At 34.0% G+C, this 23,529-nt stretch overlaps 1 pseudogene; it reads left to right on the top strand.

The window, feature by feature from the left end:
• Positions 1–4,971: 4,971 nt before the first annotated feature.
• The window catches only part of LOC149182873 (serine/threonine-protein kinase STY13-like), a 36,118-nt pseudogene continuing 17,560 nt past the window's right edge, over positions 4,972–23,529 (top strand).

Below are 23,529 nucleotides of genomic sequence, written 5' to 3'. Positions count from 1 at the left end.
CATTGGAGTAGATGGATTTGAGCTTCTCTAGAATCAAAAGGAGCAAGCAAGAAAATTCATTCGGTCAGGCGAGTCCCTAACAGGAGGGTCCAACTCTCTGTCCCCCTCATGCTTCTCTCATCCTTGATTTCCTCCTCCCCTTTATGATCATCCTCATTGCCACTACATTTGCAGTGACCGTCATCCCTCTTTCCACGTTGCCAGTGTGGTCTTGTCGGAGTTCATCCCTACGGTCGCCCCACCTCTCTTCAGTCTACTTATCGTGCCACCAAAAGGAAAAGTATTTCTAAGGCTTATAACAGAGCTGACTTATGTGATTCCCACGACCAGATTGAAAATACACCACACTTTCTCCCTTGCATCAAGGTTTTGACTTTCGGGTTTGGCCCTGACTTCACTAGCCTCTAGCAAAAGGATTCTCGGGGTTGCCAACTTCTGCCTATGAGGAAGATGTGAGAGTTTGTTACTTTTCCCTACCAGAGTAGGGCCAAGGAACTCCATATGGCTGGAAATACTCCTATCCATACAAAAAATGTTAAGAGACACCTGAAAATAAACAAACGAGTAGTGAGTTACCAAAGTGGGAGCCTGTGTCAAGTTGAGAGATGCTTCAGCGACCTTATCATTACCTTTGTGCCTCCACCCCACACCACCTTGCTCCCAATGTCTACCTTTTTCCACTCCAGGATCCCAAGGCAAATGACTGCAACGGAGGCTGAGAAATACAACTAGTCAGCGAGTGAGAAGGGTCACCTTCCCAAGCTTATCTTGCCACCATCATAGGGATAAAGAGCCGAGGAAATTAGCCTCAGTGCCAAACCTGTTTCTCCAAGAAACTAGACTCATATCTTTGCAGAGAATAATACCCATCACTTCAGTTACTCATCTTAATACCCTCAGGCCTGCATCGAGAAACTTTCGCAGGAAATCTCCCAAGGCACATTTAATCCTGATCATGTTGAGCAAATGCCCCATGTGAAGGAGGAACACCACATATCCCTTCATCATTCTTAGAAAGCACCCCATCCGAGTCAATTCTCAACATTATTAATATCAAATTCAAATTCAAATTCTCTCTTTGGACATCCCTAAAATTAAAAAACCAAAAAATTAATTACCCTCGCCCTTAGATCCCAAACACCACCACTGATATATTTCTTGAAATCCTATGATCATCACACCCTTCTATATTTTCCAAATACTATTTCATCTCACTAAAGACAAATATAAAGGATCATTTACATATTTCTTTGACATCCTTGTCTTAGCCTCTCCGCACCATTACAAAACCATTATTAGGTGTGCAATAAAAAAAATTAAATCAATTTACAAAGATCTTTCCCATTGTTCAATATTCCATTCCCCAATCCTTTAGTTCACCTTGACCGATATCATCAATACCTTGAACTTTGCTCCCCTGTGCACCACTAAAAATGAATTATGCCCTTATCAAACTCAATCCAATCTCATTTTCAACATCCAATTCTCATGTCCCATCGCTAATTTAAAATGACCAGACTACATAATATATGGTTAAAGTATAACTATTAGAAAACTTCAATGTGTCATCTTTCTTCATTATTTTGCATACTGGGATTTAAGAGAGAACATTCTAGTGTCTCCGTTGTCTCTTTAACTTTTCTTGTATATTCTTTTTAAGTCTTAATGATATATCTATATACAAAATCTAGTCCATATTCATATGTAGGACTTGATTATGGTCATTATCTCTTCATCATTGTTAAATGGAAAGGTGGAACCTACTATAGTATCCCATTACTTGAGGAAGTGGGTAATCAAGCTATAAACTTTTTCCTTTTCGATATAACCATTGATCTCAATGACTGAGCTGTCAATTTTGAACACAACCTATTTGCAATTTAAACATCTACTCCTTCAAGATCACTATCGATTTCACAAATTGGAAGATTTATGAAAAATTTTAAGTTAAGCTAACCAGTTCAACAGGCTCAAAAGATGACAAACCACCACCAACAAAAATTTTGTTGTACACATTTCACTTAAAAAAATAAAACCACGTGACCTCTTTATTTTTGAGTTGGTGAAGCTCAGGGTAAACAAACTTAATTCCAAGCTTATTAGCCACCCATGTACTCATCATGGCTCGGGAATTCTACTCCATCTCCTCATGATAAATCAACCATCATGATCTTGATAACCCAAGGCACTCTCCTAATCACCCTCTCTTAAAAAACTCATTCTGGCTCTAATTTGGGTCTGGGTTAGTGCTAAGTACAATGTCCCTCCTTGTCTCTCTTTATTGGAAAGGAGTGTGTTTTCGGAACAACAAGTAGGTAGAAGTATTTGAGATGTGATTTGAATCACAAGCATGTCTTGCTTATGGAAACAATGTTGTTGAGCAACTTTTTAATGAGGTAGATACTTTGTTTAACATATTTGGGCCCTAGTTGTTTAGATTTCTACCAAAAATGCCATTTTTAGTAATGGTATAGATACTCTACAAGTTGGATCCAAAGAAGAAATGCTAAATCTCATTGCTTATGTAGGGTGGGGCATCTTGTGTGATATTTATTTGGCTCTTGGATGTGATAATCTTGATGTACATGTATATTGATTTACAATGTAATATACATTTTCAACCAAAACAAAGTTGCTCCAATCAACTTGAAAGGGAGGTTGAAGAGTAAAAGCCCATTTTGACCTCCACATCGCCTTAAAGAGAGGGAAGGCCTTACTCATGCAAAACATTTACTCAAGAAATTCTTACATGTATTAGCATAAAGACCATTGTATGAACAATGTGCTTTGTCAATCCTTTTAACCAAGTGTATGAGATATTTGTGTGTCGTCCATGATTTCATACACAGTAATTATAATATTCAAGCATAACAAGTTAGACATTTCATTATATAGGAAACATGTACTTGTGGATCATAAACAAGCACAAAACACAAAACAATTTATTTGGAATATGATATTATCAAGCATTCCGTGAAACTACTCATGATAAAAACAATTTGGAAAAAATAAATGAAGCTCGAGGCAACTTGGGACTACATAGTACCTAATTTGTTGAAGATTTATAAAGAAACCATTAGATTGCAAACAATTAGAAAACTTAAATATACCATTAGATTGAAAACAATTAGAAAACTTAGCAACATGAGTAACATTACAACCATGCCCACAAGAATGAATGCTAAAATTTTCCCACCCAAAATCTAGCACCCTTATGAACTCTCCCACGAGACCATGGTTAAAGCATTGGTTTCAACCATTACAAATCTACTATCAGACATCACGAGGCCACAAAAAACAAGGAAATATACCTTGGGTAACCTTATAACTGTTTGGGAATTTATGGAACAACCAAGACTCAAAAATTAAGACAAACACCATCTCTCTTAGGATTGTCTTTGACGAGGCCTTTTCATAGAATTAAATGAGGCCTTTGTCATTTCCATCTGAGAGCTCAAAGTTGACGATAACACTTCATTGTGATGACTAAAATCAAATTTGTTATAAGTGTGGCTATAGAAATAATTTGATATTGAGGTTTTCAATGTGTTACAAATATAAATCAATTATGTGAGATAGAAATTGATTTCATCGCCTTCCAAAAGAATCTTTTCAGGTCTATTTATAGACATTCACCCTATATCGGAGAGCCTCAACTACTTAGGCGATATGCTTTGTATCACCAGGAAATCAACTTTTTGGAGCGATAGATTCTCCCTGTATCTCTAGATAATCAACTTATTCAGCAATAAATTGTATTGCTAGGAAATCAACTTTTTGGAATGGTACATTCTCCCTATATCTCTAGAGAATCAACTTATTCAGCAATACATTGTATTGTTTGGAAATCAACTTTTTGGAATGGTACATTCTCCCTATATCACCAGAGAGAAGTGATATACATCTGCCTGGTATTATTCACTTTTTAGAGTGATAAGAACGCAATCCTTATTTCAATACATATTTTGACTTTGACTTCACTCTCATCAATTGGATTCTAAAATATTTATGAAATCTACAATTGAGTTAAGTTGAATTTATAAAAAATATAAACTTTGAAAAATCATTATATAAGTAATCTTCATCCCAAAAGTAATAAAGGTGGTCATCACTTAATATATACTACCCTCAAGATTAATAGGATGCGATGCCTCACATCACAATAATCTTCTCTGATTTGCACACACCTGCTCAATGATATTGTTGTCAACGTGGATCATTAAGAAAGAATCTAAAGGAGTGAAACTCAAACTATTAAGATTCCTAAATTAATCAATGAGTATTCACTTGAGAAAATAATATTGAACAAGCTCATAGATGAAAAGAATTGGCATCACATCTCTCGAAGGACATATACGAACCATGTTTGTTATAAACTATGAGCAAATGAAGTTGGGTAAGCTATATCCAAAACACTACATTGCGTTGAAGTTGGAAGAAAAAAATGCACATAGTTATAAGGCATGACATTAATTATCAAAATAATATAACATTACACATACACAATAACTTAGATATTTGGACAAAGTTTTCAATATATCCAAGTTTACTTATCACCCAACGATACCCATGCAGAGAACCGTGGGTTTTCTTAACCCTAGGAGATCACCAAAGCTAGGTTTGGTTAGAGATAGCCAACAATTTTTGGATTAGACATGTCTTTGTATTGCAAAAATAGACAATGTCTATGCTTGTTTCAATTGATATGCAAATAAACCTTGTGGGTATAGTGTATCTCTTTGAATTTTGATGGTAGTAGCGTGTTCTTTTTAAGGTTGGGTTTGATAGATTGAAATATTTTTAACTAAAGGTGATCAATTTGTGCATGGGGGTCTTCTGATAAAAAAAGAAAAAAGAAAAAAAAATGGGGATGGGGGTAAATAAATTATCTGAGAATGATAGAAGGAGAACATTATAGAATAGTGGAATATGATTTCACTTAATGGTTTTATCATAGGCTTGGAGAAGAGCATGTCTGTGAAGAGTATGGGAAGCTTGCAGAGAAGTAATGGAGGTGGGTCTATGTCTATGTCCATTATGGACAACAGTGTTGGCTCAAACAATTCGAGAACAATGATATTGATGCATCCTGATTTGAGAATCCACAATGTTCCATTGATCGGAAGAGCTTCAACATTTTTGACTCTATTTCTCTCATTTCTTAGCAACGAAACCTTCAACATCAATTCTCACAGGATTCAACATGAGCCTCTGAAACATGTCTCATTGCAGATCTGTCTCCAATTTCCTCGAACTCTATCTGGTTCATTGTGACATTCTATGAAATTTGAATGGGAAGAGGGAATAATAAGTTCACCTCGATGAACCTCAACGACATTTATGGGAGTAAAGAGCCAAATCCCAATCCTGTTACCCTGACAACAAATGGAAACAATCCCTCGGGGTATATGCTCCTTCTCTCATGACAAAAGCAATGATCCCTTATAGCCAAACACGACAAAGACAAAACCATATCCACCCCTTGCTCCCCTCACCATTGAAAAAGGAGAGCGTGGATAATCCATGGGAAATCAAACTATTTGTTGTTTCTAAGGATAGTCATGAGAATGAAAAGAAGGCAGAGAAGCACGCACATGCAAATAATACAAAATCCAAACATGAAACGTTTGCTTGGTCCAAAACGGACTTTCATTCCAACGATCTTATCACCCCTCAACTTGGTGCTGCAAAGAATGAGGGCGAATTACGATGTTTCCCGACTAGTATTCCTCCCCGCAGATTGTTGCCACTTCAGGAGGCTCAGAATTGGGATGACGACGAGTGATCTTGGAGACTACCACTACACCAACAGAATAGAGAGAGGAATTTTGGAGATGGTCAGCATAATAACATGAATAATTATTATTCTGGTGGGAACATGAACTTGAATTTGAATCATGATTATCCTGCCCAAGGAGACAAGAAGGACATAATAGACAATAATAATTGTTATAGACATTTTTGTGCCCTACAACTCCAAGTATGAAATGTCCATAAACCAAGGGCTCCTAAGTCCCTAAAAGTGTTGTTCTAACCCCTAAAGGAACAAGGTCAACAGATTACAGCTTCTCCCAGAAGTTCTCCACCAGAAACTGCTCAGAATAAGTCAAAACAGGATCATTTCAGCTGCTCCACTGGCTAGGTGCGTTGCATTGCACCTAAATACACTATGAGGGTGCGTTGCATCACAAAATTCCCTTCTATGGGGTGCGATGGGCGAGAAATGACAAATGGCAATGTCATTCCGCGAGGTAGAGAGACAATGGAAGCTTCCAGAATCTTCTCCTGTGACACTTGCCTCACTGAATTCGACCAAGGATGAGTAAGAGGCCTTCAGTCTCCAAGTGGAAGCAAGAACTGACAGAGAGAAGACACTAATCAAATCACAAGCTGACTCATCCTCCTTACAGATATCTATATATGGATCCCTCATCCCAGAGATCCAGAGGCTGGAATTTTGCATATTGTAAGGAATTGCTGTTGGTTTTTGAGACAAACATCAGAGTATTGGGTGATCTATGCTTTGTTTGAGGTGAAGAGGGGCTTCTTTGCTGGGAGGTTGATGCTGGGTCAGGAACCACCGGTTGTAACTCCTCCTGGATCTTTTCTTGTTTATCAATAAAAACTATTTGAGTTTTTCCTCCATGCTTTTGTATCATTGATGCTTGTTACATTTGTATGGTTAACTTAAATCTGATCCTGAGTTGTTTATGAATATAGATCCATGTCTTTGTATAGTGTTCTTCTTCTGTGATCTTACAGGTACTTTTTGAAGCTGGGCAAGTAAGGGAGCAGGTAGCTGGAGACTATCAAAGAAGAGAGGGATTGGATCAAAGGATTAGCGCAAGACACAGGTTGGTTCTTTCTATTCCTCTCTATCTATAGTTCATAAAGGAAATACAAAAGTAGTTTTTCTCTATTTGTTTCTAAGGCAGCTGTCACACCTTAGTGGGATAGAGCAGTTCTAAATAGACACTTTTCCCTGTAACAATAATGGTGACAGGCATACAAGGGAACAATTTTATGGATATGAAATGAAGCAAAATTCAGATCCATAGCCCATCGTGTGGCCCATAATAACATAGCCACTCATACCATTGGAGAAGATGGCCTTGCACATGCGCTTATGGATGATAGGTGCCCTACTGATGGCCTTGAGGAATATGATGAGTGGACCATTGACTTAAGAAAACTCAACACGGGTCCTCCTTTTGCACATGGGGCATTTGGTAAAATTTATAAAGGTACTTACAATTGTGAGGATGTTGCAGTGAAGATCCTTGAGAGACCGGAGGATAATACAGAGAAAGTCCAAATCTTGGAGCAACAATTCACATAGGAAGTCTAGGATGCTCGCCACTCTGAGGCATGAGAATGTGGTGAGATTCATATGGGGTTGTAAGAAACCTATGGTTTGGTGTATTGGAGTATTCTAAGGGGGGTTTTGTGAGGTAGTCTATGGCAAAGAGACAGAATTTCCCAGGGCCTTTAAAATTAGTAGGAGACAGAACCGCCCAGTGCCTTTAAAATTAACAGTGAAGCACGCATTGGATGTGGCAAGGGGCATGGAGTATCTGCAGAGTATTGGGTTTATTTACAGGGATATGAAGTTTGATAATCTGCTCATATCTACAGACAAGTCTATCAAGATAGTGAATTTTGGGGTTAATAGAATTGAATTGCAGACATAGGGCATGACTCTAGAAACTAGGACGTACCACTGGGAGGGTTTATATGTTTTTTTTAGTGGTTTTTAAAAATAATTTTGAGGTGTTTGGGTTGTAGTGGAAAGTAGGTTGCCCAAATCATTTACAAATTGTATGGAAAATTCATCGAATTTCATACTGCTATCAAATTTATGCACACTTAAGGGCAATATGATTGCATCATGCTACTATGTTATATCCGTGCACTTGTCGTTTTGATCGAATGGTCAATTTGATGGTACAATGTAGTATGCATAATATTTACTCATAGATTTTGAATGGTTATATTGAGATGATAAAGTGGCATATGATCTTTCGCTTCTGCAAGTTCGAAATACTACAAACAATAACGTGCAAAATATTGCCTTCCACATTCCCCCACTCCTCCTATCGGTGTTGCTTTGCACCTCTCGGTACATTTGCTAGTAGATATTTTATTAAATATGAATTTGATTTTTTCCACATAGAAATTCTAGCATATATTATTTGTCTGTCATTGAATTAAGATGAGTATAAATTTAAAGTTAAATAAATAGTTTGTTACAATAATTAGCTTTTTAAGGCATTATTTATTTTATTTATATCATATATATACATTATTTAATATAAAGATACTAGATATTGTATTTTCTCCTTCTTATTTGGTCCCATAAGCTAGAGATGGAATAAAATGTGCACAAACACATTTCAATAAACCCTTAACTTTTGTAACAAATAATAATGTTGGGGCTAATGTTTAATCCAAAATTTTCTATGCACCTATCTCTATTTTGCTCCAAGGTTATTTAGTCCATTAATTACTTCTATTACTTTCTTCGTATTCAAATATGTTTTATTATTAAGAATTTGTTCATGCATTTAATAATTGTTATCAATTACTTTTTGCATATACATTTGTTTTAATAATGTTTCTTTTTTCATATATAATTAAGAGTTCAAATATTTATTATAAATTTAACAAAAATAAAAAACAAATTTTAAATCAATTTATATTTATAAATTAATTTATATCAATCAAATTACAAATTAATCAAAATCTGATATATAATTGATTTTTTTTTATCTAACAAAAATAAAAAACAATTTTAAATCAATTTATATTTTTAACTTATTTTTTAACTTAATTTATATTAATTAAATTTGATTAAAATGAAATATAAAAATTCACTATAAAATTATATTATACTTTTCTTTTTATTTTCTAAAAATTAATTAATTTATACGTTACATAAGTTTCTAATTTTTTATGTTCAAAATAATTATAATACATAATATTCAACTCAAGTAGTAATTCTAGATCTGGTTAAAAATATTAAAATCCCTAATGTTTGTTACCTATTAAAAATGTATAGTTCCTGTTTGGGAACATTAATCTCAATTTAATTATTATTTTTTTTTAATTTTTAAATTAAATGAAATAACTTCTACCAAAATTTTAAAATTATTATTGTTTTTTAATTTTTAAATTAAATGAAATAACTTCTAGCAAAACTTTAATTTTTTATATTTAAAATATATTTTTAATGTTTCAATTAATTTAAAATATTTATAATTAATTTTTTCCTAAATAGGAAAAAAGCTAATTTAAATTATTTAAATTAAAATAAAAACTTATAACTCAATCAAATTACTTAAATGCTTTTGGACTACTTTTCTCACACCAACTACCTTTAATCTTTGAAATTATTTGATTTATGAAATTGTGATTTTAGCACGAGACAATGAAGGCAATTGAAAATCGAATTGCCATAATGACTTTTCTGAGGGAAACATTTGTTTGTCGCTCAGTGTCATTCTCAAACCTTAAATATTTTTGGATTTATGAACTTATGGATTTTAGTATGGGACAACGATTATGGTTAATCATTTAGGGTTTTTTTAACCAATCTTTTATTTGTTTAGTCTTTATCATTTAAGTGGATGTTATGCATTTAGAAAAAATACAATTTGATATATGAACTAAAAAAGTTAATTGTTTATTAAAAGATATAGATTTGCGTGAATTTTGGTGGGTAGTAACCACTACTAAGTTGGCACATTTACACTTTTACTCCTAAATGTTAAAGCATTGAAAAAAATACAAATAATGGTAAATACTTATAGTGAGCAATAAATGATAGTAAATAGGTTATTTACATGAGTATGAACCATTTTCAAATATTTTAATTATGAAGCTTAAGAATGAAAAATCATTGCACAAATATTTAAAATCATGGCATAAATATTGTAACTACATCTATAATTATAGAAAAATAATCTAAAGTAGTTATCCACATGGCACAAAGGCTATACCTTAATTATGGTCCAATCAAATGTTTGAAAAATAATTATTTGTTTTTCAAAGTTAAACATTATAACTTGGATTTACTAATATTATACTATTAAACTAATAGTGATCAACAAGCGAATATGCCATGACAAAGACTAATAAAAGAGTAGAATACATTATTTACCCGTTTAATTATTACTTCTTTACAAGAAATTTTAACTTAATTACATATCTTTGCAACATAAAATTTCATTAGAGCTAACCTTTATACTAAAATGAAGTAAAATATTCCATTCTAAACAAATAATATTAAATTATTTAAAATATATTAGGAAGTCATTTAAATCAATAACTAATATTTATCTTAATTCATAAATAATATATGTTATATTTATTTAAAATTTAATTATATTTAAAATATATAAATTGAAATTGCAATGCAATCAATTAAATAAATTAAACCATAAATTTAAATTTTAAATTTTATCATTTTAAAAATTAAACAAATTTTTAAATTTAAATACAGTGATATCCATAGTTTTAAACTCACTTAGTTTTAAACTCACTTAAAAGTATTAATTATTTAATTTATTGTACATATTCACTACTATCACAACCATGTGATATTCATCAACATTAATTTTGTTTTATGAATTAATCTATTTTGAAAATATTAAAATTATAAAAATAATTTATATGAGGAACATCTCTGTTATATTGTTTCTGGTTATAAAAAAATAACATTAAAATTTTATATTAAAATAAATTTTTAAAAAACTAAAATTTATTTTTTAACTTTTTTAAAAATCAAAATTTCCTATTTTATATGTGCTAAAATCATTTTTTTTTTAAATTAAAATTTATTTTCTAACTTTTTTAAAAATCAAAATTTACTATTTTATATGGTGTTAAAATCATTTATGAGATTTTTTTTTTCAATAATAAAATTTCAAAACACAACTTAATATTGTTTTGTGCTTTTACTAAAACAAAAGTAGTTACTTTGAGGGTTACATTATGTTTTGGGCTTTTACTAAAACAAAAGTAGTTACTTTGCATGTTACATTATGTTTTGGGTTTTTACTAAAACAAAAGTAGTCACTCTGCATATTACATTATGTTTTGGGTTTTTACTAGAGGAAAAGCATCCTACACTCATTTTTCCTTTTTTGATTTTCTTCATATTTTTCCTTTATTAATTTTGCTCATTTTCTTAGTATCTTTCGATATTTTTCCAAAAGAATATGTTTTACTTACTCCCACTTGCAGAATCATTTCGTTCAAGGAATTGTCCCAAAAAAGACCAAAAAAAAGAAAAGAAAAAAGAAAGAAAAGAAAAAAAAAAAGGCCACCTCGTCTTCTCCACACAACACCCTCTTCTCTTCTCTGCTAAGAACGTTGAGTTCCGCTACAAAATTCCCATAACAACCTCAAATAAAATCATCAAGCAAGCACTCTGTGCGTCATGGATACCCAGGAATAGGTCATAGGTTTGAGCGTCCTGGTGGTCGACTCTGACAAATCATGGGATATCATCTTGGGGTGAGCCCAAGCTCAAGCCTGCCCGGTTTGTCATCTTATTTGTTTAATCCAACACATGGTTTCGTAATTTTACTTCTTGCAGATTTCTGTGTATTTCTACTGTATATTTTCATTATGGAGACGTTGCTAAAATCCTCAGTCTGTTCTTTCTACTAAACCTTTCGAGTTTAATTTTCTTTGTATAAAGATTTTGGGGCATTGTAGGTTGCAATGCATTTTACTATAGACTGGTGCGCGCCCTAGAAGAGGGTGGCTGCTTTTGCACAGATGGTCGCCAATCCACCGAAGACCAAACCTAAAGCCTAAACCTACAAATTTATCATTCCGTATATGTTGCAGAAGCAGTTGCTTAGCCATATAAATTTGTAAATCTCATGTAATGTAATGTCTCTATCACTTTCAAATTTTCAGGTTCTTTGTATCCATAGCAGAGTTCACTCGAAGATTCTTGTATGGTTTGCTTGCTCTCAAATTTGTTTTTCATGCATCATATTATCTATGATAGTCGCATTCACAAAATTTATCGAGAGTTTGTGAATATCCTTCCAGAAATTAATCGTTACTTTTGAAAGAAACTTGATTCATACAATTAATACTACCCTTTGACTTTTTTATTTTTGGTTTTCAAATATATATACGTAAGATGGACCACGAGATCTGTGGGGACTAAATCTCTCCAACTAACCATTGCACTACATCCTTGAAATTGATTCATATAGTTAATACATTGGTCACTTAATGGGTTAAAAATGACGATCATTTACTTGGATTTGTAGCTTCCTAATAAGATTTATAAATAATGTCATAAGGGTAAGAGGGATTGTTAAATGACTTAGATGCATTTTTGATGTGAGGAGCTTTCATGGCTCCACAAGCTTTGAGAAAAAACTTATTAAAAAATTCAGTGCAATTTATATATCACTAACTAAATGCATGAAGAAGGGATTTTTTTCAGTGTACAACAATAACAATAAAGTTTAACGTGTTCCAAGATGGGTGGGTGTACCTTGCTTCACTATCAAATGTTACAGTGTCAAACTGTTAGTGGTAGCCCAATATTTTTTTCACGAGGGGGGAAACCCTATCGTATTTCAGTTGTCAAACCAATAGTGAGGACAATCATTTCTGGTTGCTATCCACGAATGCACGCTGACTCATCATTGTTATTCAAGGAAAACCACGCCACCTAGAATAGCCCGTAGGTTGTCCGTAAGGGGGTAAACTTTCACTCCTGCCAAATGCCTCCAGGTCTTGCGTCATTAACATGTTTCCTTAAGTTTGAGGAAGACGAGCTCTTAGCCAAACAAAGACAGTTTTAGGGCATACTCTAGAATAGCCCGTAGGTTGTCCGTAAGGGGGTAAACTTTCACTCCTGCCAAATGCCTCCAGGTCTTGCGTCATTAACATGTTTCCTTAAGTTTGAGGAAGACGAGCTCTTAGCCAAACAAAGACAGTTTTAGGGCATACTCTAGAATAGCCCGTAGGTTGTCCGTAAGGGGGTAAACTTTCACTCCTGCCAAATGCCTCCAGGTCTTGCGTCATTAACATGTTTCCTTAAGTTTGAGGAAGACGAGCTCTTAGCCAAACAAAGACAGTTTTAGGGCATACTCTAGAATAGTCCGTAGGTTGTCCGTAAGGGGGTAAACTTTCACTCCTGCCAAATGCCTCCAGGTCTTGCGTCATTAACATGTTTCCTTAAGTTTGAGGAAGACGAGCTCTTAGCCAAACAAAGACAGTTTTAGGGCATACTCTAGGCCCAATAGCAGCCTAATCATTCACAAGGATTTTGTTAAATATAATATATTTGATAACAAAGACAGTTTTAGGGCATACTCTAGGCCCAATAGTAGCCTAATCATTCACAAGGATTTTGTTAAATATAATATATTTGATTAATTTCATAAATATATAATATCTGTTACAATTATATATAGTATTGTGTTTAATAAAGTGGGTGGATCAGTTTGTAATTTAATGCAAATCAGGATTGAAGAAAAACACTTTGGATTGTCTGCTCTACAAATTCGTACTATTTACATAAACTTGCTATATGTGTGATGTTTAGATTATCTTCTCATAAATCTTACAAAATGGCTACCGACAGGCTTTATGCTTTCTCTTAGAGTCCAATGTAAAAGGATACATATAAAACTTTAAAATCAATCTTTTGCATGGTCTGATCATGTATGTCATTTATATTTACATTGTTGAAACAATTAGATTTCTAAAAATATGTTTTGCACATCTTGATAATGTGTGTCAACAAGATCCGTGATGTAAGACCAACTTTTGATTTTTATTTTTCAAATATTGTAGTACTCATTTCATCTCAAAATCCAATTACTTTTTGCATAAGAGCTAGAGTCACATACCCCGGTAACCTCGCATGTAAAAGTGGGGAGTTAGAATTTTTTTATACAAATTACCACAAGTCATTAACCAATTCACAACTCCACAATTCATCATTAACCATTAAATATAATATTCATTAGTACATCAAGTAAATTCCCATCAAGACAGTAAGTTGCATAACCATTGCATAACCATTAACCACCACTGTGGTAGTGTAATGACATAAATTGTCTCATGAATCCTTGCATCCATTTCTTGATATCCTTAACCATATTATATAATCATGTACTAGGACATTATGGTTGTCACATCAAATAAAGAACCATCAACATCAAGGACTCATCATTATCAAACTGACACAAAAGGCAATCACACCATTTGAACACCAATTTACCCTGGAAACCCCGTAGGGTGAAAACCAGCAACTCTTATTATTAAACGCTCGTGAGGGATTTCACCCCTCACTCAATGGCTTATAAGGGATTCCATCCCTTAACCATTGTTATAAAATCATTACAATGAGTTATCATTAAGTTATCACATAACTAGCTAAAAGCTAATACAATTTCCATGTAATCTTTCGGTTACATACCGCCACATGCAACATTCATTGTGGCATGATTGTTCTAGTAATGGACAACCCTACAACTTGAACTCGTCTGCATGGACCAAAATAATCCTTTTCCTGCCATAATGTTAAACATCACTTCCCCTTTGGCACCAACCGCCATTGTTTCCTGTCAATGTAGTTGTCAACAAGCTTTGGCAACAATATTAGATACATTATTAATAATTCATTAAACAATCTCTAAAAGTGATCTTTTAACATCTACTCATCTGCATGAGCAGGCATAACATACTAGCTAACTAGTGCATCTATTCAAGTAAATTCATGTTCTACCTTTCACAATGCTTATTCACACTAGTACATATCTCTCTCTAAGAGATCTAACCATTAGTTTTACAAGTCCATATTTTCTTTTTAAACATATAACACAATGATACCATTAGTTTTACAAGTCCATATTTTCTTTTTAAACATATAACACAATGATTATGTTTACATACCAGGTAATAACTATTGTTATGCGCCCTTGCACATAGAGATCTAACCATTAGTTTATCCTAATAGCCCTTCTTTAGTATATGCAGTGCACATAATCTTTTAATGATACAAGTAAGGGTTCTTGCTCTTGCATGAACACTATTCATGTGTGTCTTTTAAGGAAAGAATCTCTATCTTTGATTTTCAAAAAGTCTCTTAATAAGTTATTATTTCCATGCATGAAGAATCCTCTCTTTTCCTAAAAAGACACTATATTTGTGGATATAAAACATAAGTTTTTTCTTCAAGAAGGTTAGAATGATTAGCAATTTCTATTATGCATGCAATGCATAAATTTTCCACAAGAAACTTCTAAATTAACTAGTATCCCAATGCAATAAAGCATATTCCCTTTCCAATAAAATCCAACTTAACTTCTATTTCTATTATATGCATTCTTTCTTTCCATAAATGCAATATTAACTTCCCTTTCTTTAATATGCATTTTTTTTTCCGAAGATGAAATATTTACTTCTATTTCTTTAATATGCATTCTCTTTTCGAAAGATGCAATATTTACTTCTATTTCTCTAATATGCCTTCTCTTTTCCAAGAATGCAATATTTACTTCCATTTCTTTAATATGCCAAGAATGCAATAATTACTTCTATTTCTTTAATATGCCAAGAATGCAATAATTACTTCTATTCATTTAATATGCCAAGAATGCATTATTTACATCTAGTTCTTTAATGTGCATTCTCTTCTCCAAGAATGCAATATTTACTTCTATTTTTCTTTAATATGTCAAGAATGCAATAGTTATTGTTTGAATATGTTTTCTCCTTACCCGAAATAGTTATTTCTATGAGCAAAACAACATATACTTATCTCTTTAGTTGACCACCAAGAAGCTTATCTCTAAAAACCCACAATATAGATCCTATGGAAAACAACAAAGTCAAGACCGGCATGATCAATGATGTCCGACTTTAGCATTGTGAGAGCTTCTCGCATCCAACTGAGAAAACGAGCCTTCCGCATCCAACTGAGAAAACGTATGTGCGCTCTGTACTTACGCACAGTTGATACTCCTTTGGTTCAGAAGCAATTTTCGGAAAGTACTCTCTCTCATTCATCAGCTGCAACCTCAGAAAATGCAAATGCCAACGGAAAACGCAGTGACAGTCAAGAGATTTGCCACTCCCCCATTGCAATACCTCCCACACTCGCCATCTTCCCCTTCCTTCACATTACTCTTTCACCATTAATTCACCGGCATCCCTCTCCACCAGGAATACGTGCATCAAAAAACCAAGAACTAAAAATCCCTCCGCCTCGAGCTTAAAAGATTCCTCCGAAAATCCGAAACGGTGTGTTATCCATCCACGAGTTCACAACTGAAATACATTTGCCACCTCTTCCACATCCCGCAGTTCTACCGAACAGTTTTTCCTCCTTTCTTGATTTCATCCTTATTTAGAATTAGTTTTCATAACTGATATGTAACTTTTTTTTATTTATTTTACCATGAGTCATTTTAGGGATGTTACAGCTAGGTATTAAGCAACAACAATACATATTGCACTTGTTTTAATAATATTTTTTTCCAATTATATTTCAAATAAAAAATTAAATAGAAATTTCATATATATTAAAATTTCAAATATTTTATTATTTTATTTTAAATTTAACAAAATTCAAAAATAATTTTAAATCAATTTTTATTTATAAATTAATTTATATTAATCAAATTTAATTAAAATTATAAAATAATAGAAATTTGATATATTATAAAAATTTCAAATAATCTATTATTAAATTGGTTTTTGATTAATAAAATTGGATTAAAATTATAAATTAATGAAATTTTATTATATTTACTTTAAAATGAAACATGAAAAATTGTCTGTAAAATTATATTATACTTGTTTTTATATCTTCTAAAAATTAATTAAATTATACATTAATTTCATTAAATTATACATTGGTCATATAAGCAAGTCATTTTTTTTATTTTATAATAAAATAATTCATATGTTTGAATACTATATGTTTTGTAAATATAAAAATTAGATTTGAAATCTTTAAAAAATATTAATTATGATATATTTAAAATAAGTTTCATAATAATATTTATGTGTTTTTTATTACATTTATCGTTACAAGTATAAAAGTAACTTTGCTATTCAACATAGTAATTTATTTAGAAAAATATGCTAAAAAATTGCTATAAATATAGATAATTTTATTACATAATAGTAGTATTCTTTATATCCTAATTACAGTAACTTTGATATCAAATATTTTTGCATAAAAAGCATTTAGTAGACAACAACTCTACATATTACACTTGTTATTTTTTATAAATTTATTAATAAAAACAAAATTCTAAAATAATAAATTGAATTGAATTGACTTGTCTTTTTATTACTTTTCAAACTAAACCTAATGGTTAAGAGCATGTGTTTCCTCCTAAGAGTTCATAGGTTAAAAACCAGAGGGGGGTAGAGTATGCATGCCTTCTATAGAGTTAGCAGTCAAATCGTTGCGCAGAGGTGGGTCCCTTGTCCCACAAACAAGGGGGTCTCATACACCAATTTAGTGTTTGTCTTGGCCGTGACCTTAAAATCGAATAATAATAATTATTTTTTGTTTAACATTTCACTATAATATCTCATATAATATATTGTTACAACTTCTATTTCATGTTAAACATAAAAATTATATAAATTAATCAAAATTTAATTTTCAACATTTTTTTTGGTAAGTCAACATTTTTTCGTTATATCATAATAATGTTACATCATGGGGAGTTTTGAAAGAGTGCAAAATTGGCTTCACTCGGAACGAATTTGTTGGCCTTCAATAAAAAAACCAAAAAAAGAAACTTTACAAAACAAGAACTCATTACATCCATTGCCCTCCATGAGGAAATTTTACCTAACAATTTACCCAAAAAAATATAAACAACTAGTAATCATTTGAGCAACTAAGGAGGAGAAGTGGAGGAGAAGTGGGGTTGACCTTTGTTATTTGGGCAACATTTTCGATGATGAAAGGCTTCGGGGATGTGAGGTTCCATCTGAGCCATGCGAGTCTTGAAACTGTCCATGTAGGCCTAAGGACGCCTCTAGTTCCTTCGCAGAACAGCCTGACGGTCTAAGATACGTCTTTGGTTCTTGCGGATCCGTGACAAACGCTCAACCAACTCAACGTTGTCCTCATTCTGGACTTGAGATAGTTGTTCAACAATGCGTTAGAGTAGGTGGATTTGAGTTTCTCTCGAATAAAAAAGAGTAGGCAAATTCACTCGGCTAGGCGAGTCCCTGAAAGGAGGGTCCAACTCTCCATCCCCCTCATGCTCCTCTCGTCCTTAATTTCCTCCTCCCCTCCGTGATTGTCCTCGTTGTCGTTGCATCTGCAGTGACCGTCGTTCCTCTTTCCACATTGTCAGTGTGGTTTGCTAGAGCTCCTCCCCGCGGTCGCCCCACCTCTCTTTAGTTTACTTACCGTGCCACCAGAAGGCAAATTCTTTCTAAGGCTTATACCAGGGCTGACTGCTAGTGACGAGATTGAAAATACACCCCACTTTCTTCCTTGCAGCAAGGTTTTGACTTTCGGGTTCGGCCTTGACTTCACTAACCTCCAGCCACAGGATTGTCGGGGTTGCCAACTTCTACCTCTGAGGACGATGAGAGAGTCTATTCCTTTTCCCCGCCAGAGCAAGGCCAAGGAACTCCCGTGGCTGGAAATATTCCTATCCACACAAAAAACTACACCTGAAAATAAATAAACCAACAATGAATTACCCAAGCGAAAGCTTGGGTCAAGTTGAGAGCTGCTTCAACGACCTCAACATTACCTTTTTGCCTCCGCCCCTCACCATCTTACTCCCAATGTATGCTTTTTTCCACGCCGAGATTCCAAGACATACGACTGCAACGGAGGCTGAGAAATACAACGAGCCAACGAGTGAGGAGGGTCACCTTCCTGGGCTTATCTCGCCACCAACAGAGGGATAACGAGTAAAGGAAACCAATCTCTAACCCAAACCTATTTCTCCAAAAAAAATAGACTTATATCTTTGTAGAAAATAATACCCATCGCTTCAATTACTCATCCTAATACTCTCAGGCCTGCATCGAGAAACTTCCACAAGCAATCTCCCAAAACGCATTTAATCCCAATCATGCTAAGCTAATGCCCCACGTAAAAAAAGAACACCACCCATCCCTCATCATTCTTAAAAAACACCCCATCAGAATCAATTATCAACATTATTAATATCAAAATCAAATTCAAATTCTCTAAATTCTCAACATTATTAATATCAAATTTAAATTCTCTCTCCGAAGATCCCTAAAATGAAAAAACAAAAAATTTAATTGCCCTCACCTTTAAATCCCAAACACCACCACTAGTATATTTCTTGAAATCCTGTGATCATCACACCCTTGTACATTTGCCAAATACTATTTCATCTCACTAAAGACAAATATAAAGGATCATTTATATATTTCTTTGACATCCTTGTCGTCGCCTCTCCACACCATAACAAAACCCTTATCATGTGCGCAGTAAAAAATAAATAATTCAGTTCACAAATATTTTTCCCGTTGTTCAATATCCCATTCCCCAATCCTTTAGTTCACCTCTACCGGTATCGTCGATCCCCTGAGCTTTGCTCCCCTGTGCGCCACTAACAATGAATTCTGCCCTTATCAAACTCAATCCAGTCTCATTTTCGGCATCCAATTCTCGTGTCTCGTCGCTCATTCAAAACGGGCGATGCAACGCTTGAACTCCATTGAGGGGTTTTCTAATCACCGCAAGCCCTGCAAATACGATAAGGGTTTGTAACAGAAAAAGACTGATAAACCCTGAAATATGTTCCTTGGTTTCCTTTTGATTCCCCCTCTCAATACTTAATAGATCCGGGTTTAAAATGTATGTATGTTGGTGATAAGAAATTGTTGGACATTTTTTTTTGGTAAAGTAAATTTTAACATTCCTTTAAATCATAGGTGTACATTCATGTCTTTTGACAACTGTTCTTGTCTGCCATTGGGCAAAACAAGACCAGATGCAGAACTTCAGTTGTTTTAAAATCGCAAAAGAGAGAGTATTGATCAAAGTTCTAAAAATGAAAATACTATGACTAGCTGTTGAGCCTCTAGGGTCATTTTTAAACAGAAAATTACATAACTAAAACATAAAAGTGTTGAAGATAGAGTACCAGAAAGACATTCAAACAAATTTAACTGAATTGGTGGCTTTGACTGGAATGGGCTCCTTGCTGCTGCCTGGGGAGCAACTAGGATTAGGATGAATGCCCATGTTCTTCTTGAGATGCCCGAGACTTTGATCCATTGATATCGTGTGCCTCTGCATCTGATTCAAATTCAGGAAGATGTCCTCCTTGATTTCACTCCTATCAAAAAGTACTCTACCAAGAGAAATTTTAAATGCTAAGAGATGTTTATAATGTACATATACTGATTGTAGTGGCCTCTATTATGCCTTGCATTTGGAACCTAGTCTGCCACCTCCACCTGAACTTATGTCCGTGAGAGTGCGCCTCTCATCTGCTAAGAAAATGAGGGACACTTAAATTGCAATAATAAAGCAAAACACTACATAAAGTAGCTTGATAAATGTTGCAACTACTACATCATTTTCAAAAACCAAGATGTTGTTGGACTTGAAACAAAGTTTAATTTAAACTTGCCTTTTGGGTTTACTTACAAACATACTTTTGTCTGAATCTTTGTACCCTATGACTAATTTGTATGCTAAATGTTTCTCAGCTTGTTCGGTTGTAGTGTTTAGTGCAACTGATTTTTGACAACAAAAACCATTGAAAATTGAGTGTTTTTCTTTTCCTTTTTAGAATTTGTATGTGGTGTTGACAAGTTTTTTCATTGGCTTATGGGTTGGATTCCCTAGGTAGTGAGTAAGCTACAAGTGACCTATAGGTATAAATTATTGTTGGTAAGTTTGACTCGATGACAAAGAGTCAGACTTGGGGCTAGGTTATAAGTTAGCTTGGCTCAACAACAAGCCCAAGCATAAGTTGTCTTGAGAGTGCTTCTTGGTATTTTTTTCTTTCAATAATGCATGTCCTATAATTTTGTTTGTCAAAAGGTAGCATTGGTAGCATTGTTGAGTAAATCATCCCTTTTTTTATTCAAATTTTCTTATGAATAAAATGCTTTCTTTATCTATTAATATGATCAAAGTATGCATTATACATTTTATAAAAAAAGAATTTGGGTTGCATAGAGCAACTACCATGAACATAGAGCCCAAAAGTGCCTAGCTTCCTAGAGATCTACTAAAATACAAAACTAATACTTTGAATAAACACTACCATATGGTGAACAATAAGTGTCATAAACAAAAATAAAGGCTAGTCAACCTATATTGAAAGAACTAGAAATCATGCTTGTGTGTGGTGGAGGATCATCTTTGTCTTTGGGGGCTAGCCCCACACTCCAACCATTGACTCTAGATTAATGATGATGGGCTCCCACTCATCATTGTCATACTTGGGTCTGGAGGCTTCTCATCTTTATATATAACAAGAGTTAATGTTGGAAACTTATCATTTGGAGGAATAGGTGGAGGATGCCTATTGTGGCGCCTCTCTTGATGCTCTAAGACTACATGACTAACATAGTGCTATGGAAGATTAGTAGGCTCACCACATAGAGCATAATAGGAAGAGGAGTTTGTAAATGTCTCCTTACTCATTGTGCAAGGCGCACCACCTCATATTATAGCAATTGTTTCAAATACGCTATTTCCATCTCAATTTTTTTTAATTAACTGTAATCTACAAATTCAAACTTTTGCATATTTGTGTGCCATCATCCTCAGGAAGTCTTCTATCATAATAATTTTTTCTAAACATTTAGTGCTTCATTTATGAATGAACTTCAGTGCTAATTAAATGTGATGTGGCTTGAAACTTAGTGATCCACGAAAGTTTGTCCCTAAGGAGGGGAGTGTTCTATTGAAAAGTGTAACTAGGTTCGGTATTCATAATGACATCTGTAATTGTGATTTTATGTAATTGATGCAAAGAAGAAAAATAAAATTATTATTGTAATGCTTGTCTCATGGGTTTCATGAGCAAGGAATTTTATTTCTAGGTAAGGCTCCCATTGTGAATTTCTAGGTAAGGCTCATAAAGTGAAATTGAGTCAATGTCATGTATGAAGGACCCTTCTTGGGCATGTTACAAATTTGTATGAGTCATTAAAAGAATAAAAAGGCCCTCCAAGACCAAGCTCAAACACCTCCATCAAGTCGGCTTCAAGATGGAGTAAAGGATCTACATCAAAGGACATGTCGGCTCACATACAACTCATGTTAGCTTATTTTCATGGGCAACCACTATAAATAAGCAACTCGGCCTCATTTTAGAAGCAAGAATTTCGGTCAAGGTCTAAAGTGAGAAAAGAAGTGTGAAGTTCACAAGGAAAGCAACCCTATAACCAACGAGAAGAAGGAAAGGAAGATCGAGTTGTTTGGCATTGTCTTTGGGCTAATATCTTCACATGTGTGGCAGAAAACTAGGGTTTCTGCAGTAGTATATCAGTCCAAGAAAAAGGTCACCAAAAGGGTCTCCTCATTAGCTCCACTACTAGCTGAATTCACCTAGAAGAGTCCTCAAGAATAGCGAAGGAAGGAAGGCATCTCCAAGTTTGGTCTCACTCCTCACACGTGTAAAAATGTAGAAGTATGGATTTCAGATCCGTGGAAAGAGACTAAAATTTCAGAAGTGTAGATAATTTGACTTGCGTTGACCAAAGAAGGAGGAAAGAGCAATAAGTTTGATTCAAGAAGGATCTCGTCAAGGAAGGTTTGTGACTTGGTCTTGGAGAGAAAATAGGTCAAGAGTCTTGGTCTTGGTCTTGGTATTCGTCAATTGAAGTCTCTATAAGAAGAAGAATTCGTTGGGTTTTCCTCTCAAGTGGGAGAGGTTTTGGCCTTGGTTGATAGCCTACATTTTGTGTCTCTTGTCTCTTTATTGTTTATGCTTTGGTAGTTTTTTTATGAAGAAGAAAACTATAATAATCTAACTAAAGGAAGATCCTAATCTATTGAAGTAAAAATCATTCACAAGCAGTTATCATAAATAGAGAAATCACCTTATCTTGATGCCCTATTTTTCTCAACATGGTATCAAAGCTAACTTGTGACAAAGTCAAGGAAGGGCATCTTATCAAGAGACACTCAAGGATCAAATCTCAAGAAAGACATCAAAGCAAATCTAAGAAGATCATCAACAAAGTCAAGATCTACAAGGAAGTGACAAAACCCTAGATCAAAGAAAAAATCTACATCAAAAGGAATTCTTGGGAACCTCCAGTCATCATCAAAAGACCACAAAGACCCTCATCAAGTTGAAGAGATCTACAAATCAAGATAGCTTGAAGTTTATTCATTCAAAGGAAACAAAGGACGTTGTCATAATCTTCAAAAGGTTCCAAGGCACTCTCGTTGAAGCAAGGAAAATCCTTACCCTTGAAGAAAATCATCAAGGACTCATCATCAATCATCACCAGAAGCGATCTCTCTCTCTCTGTGAAGGATCATTCTTGAAG

The sequence above is a fragment of the Pinus tabuliformis genome, chromosome 3_2, assembly GCF_031772625.1.
Source record: "Pinus tabuliformis cultivar Carrire ecotype Pingquan chromosome 3_2, CPIR1, whole genome shotgun sequence".
Lineage (NCBI taxonomy): Eukaryota > Viridiplantae > Streptophyta > Pinopsida > Pinales > Pinaceae > Pinus > Pinus tabuliformis.
Note: the sequence above shows the minus strand (reverse complement) of the source record. Positions and strands in the feature narration are given on the sequence as shown.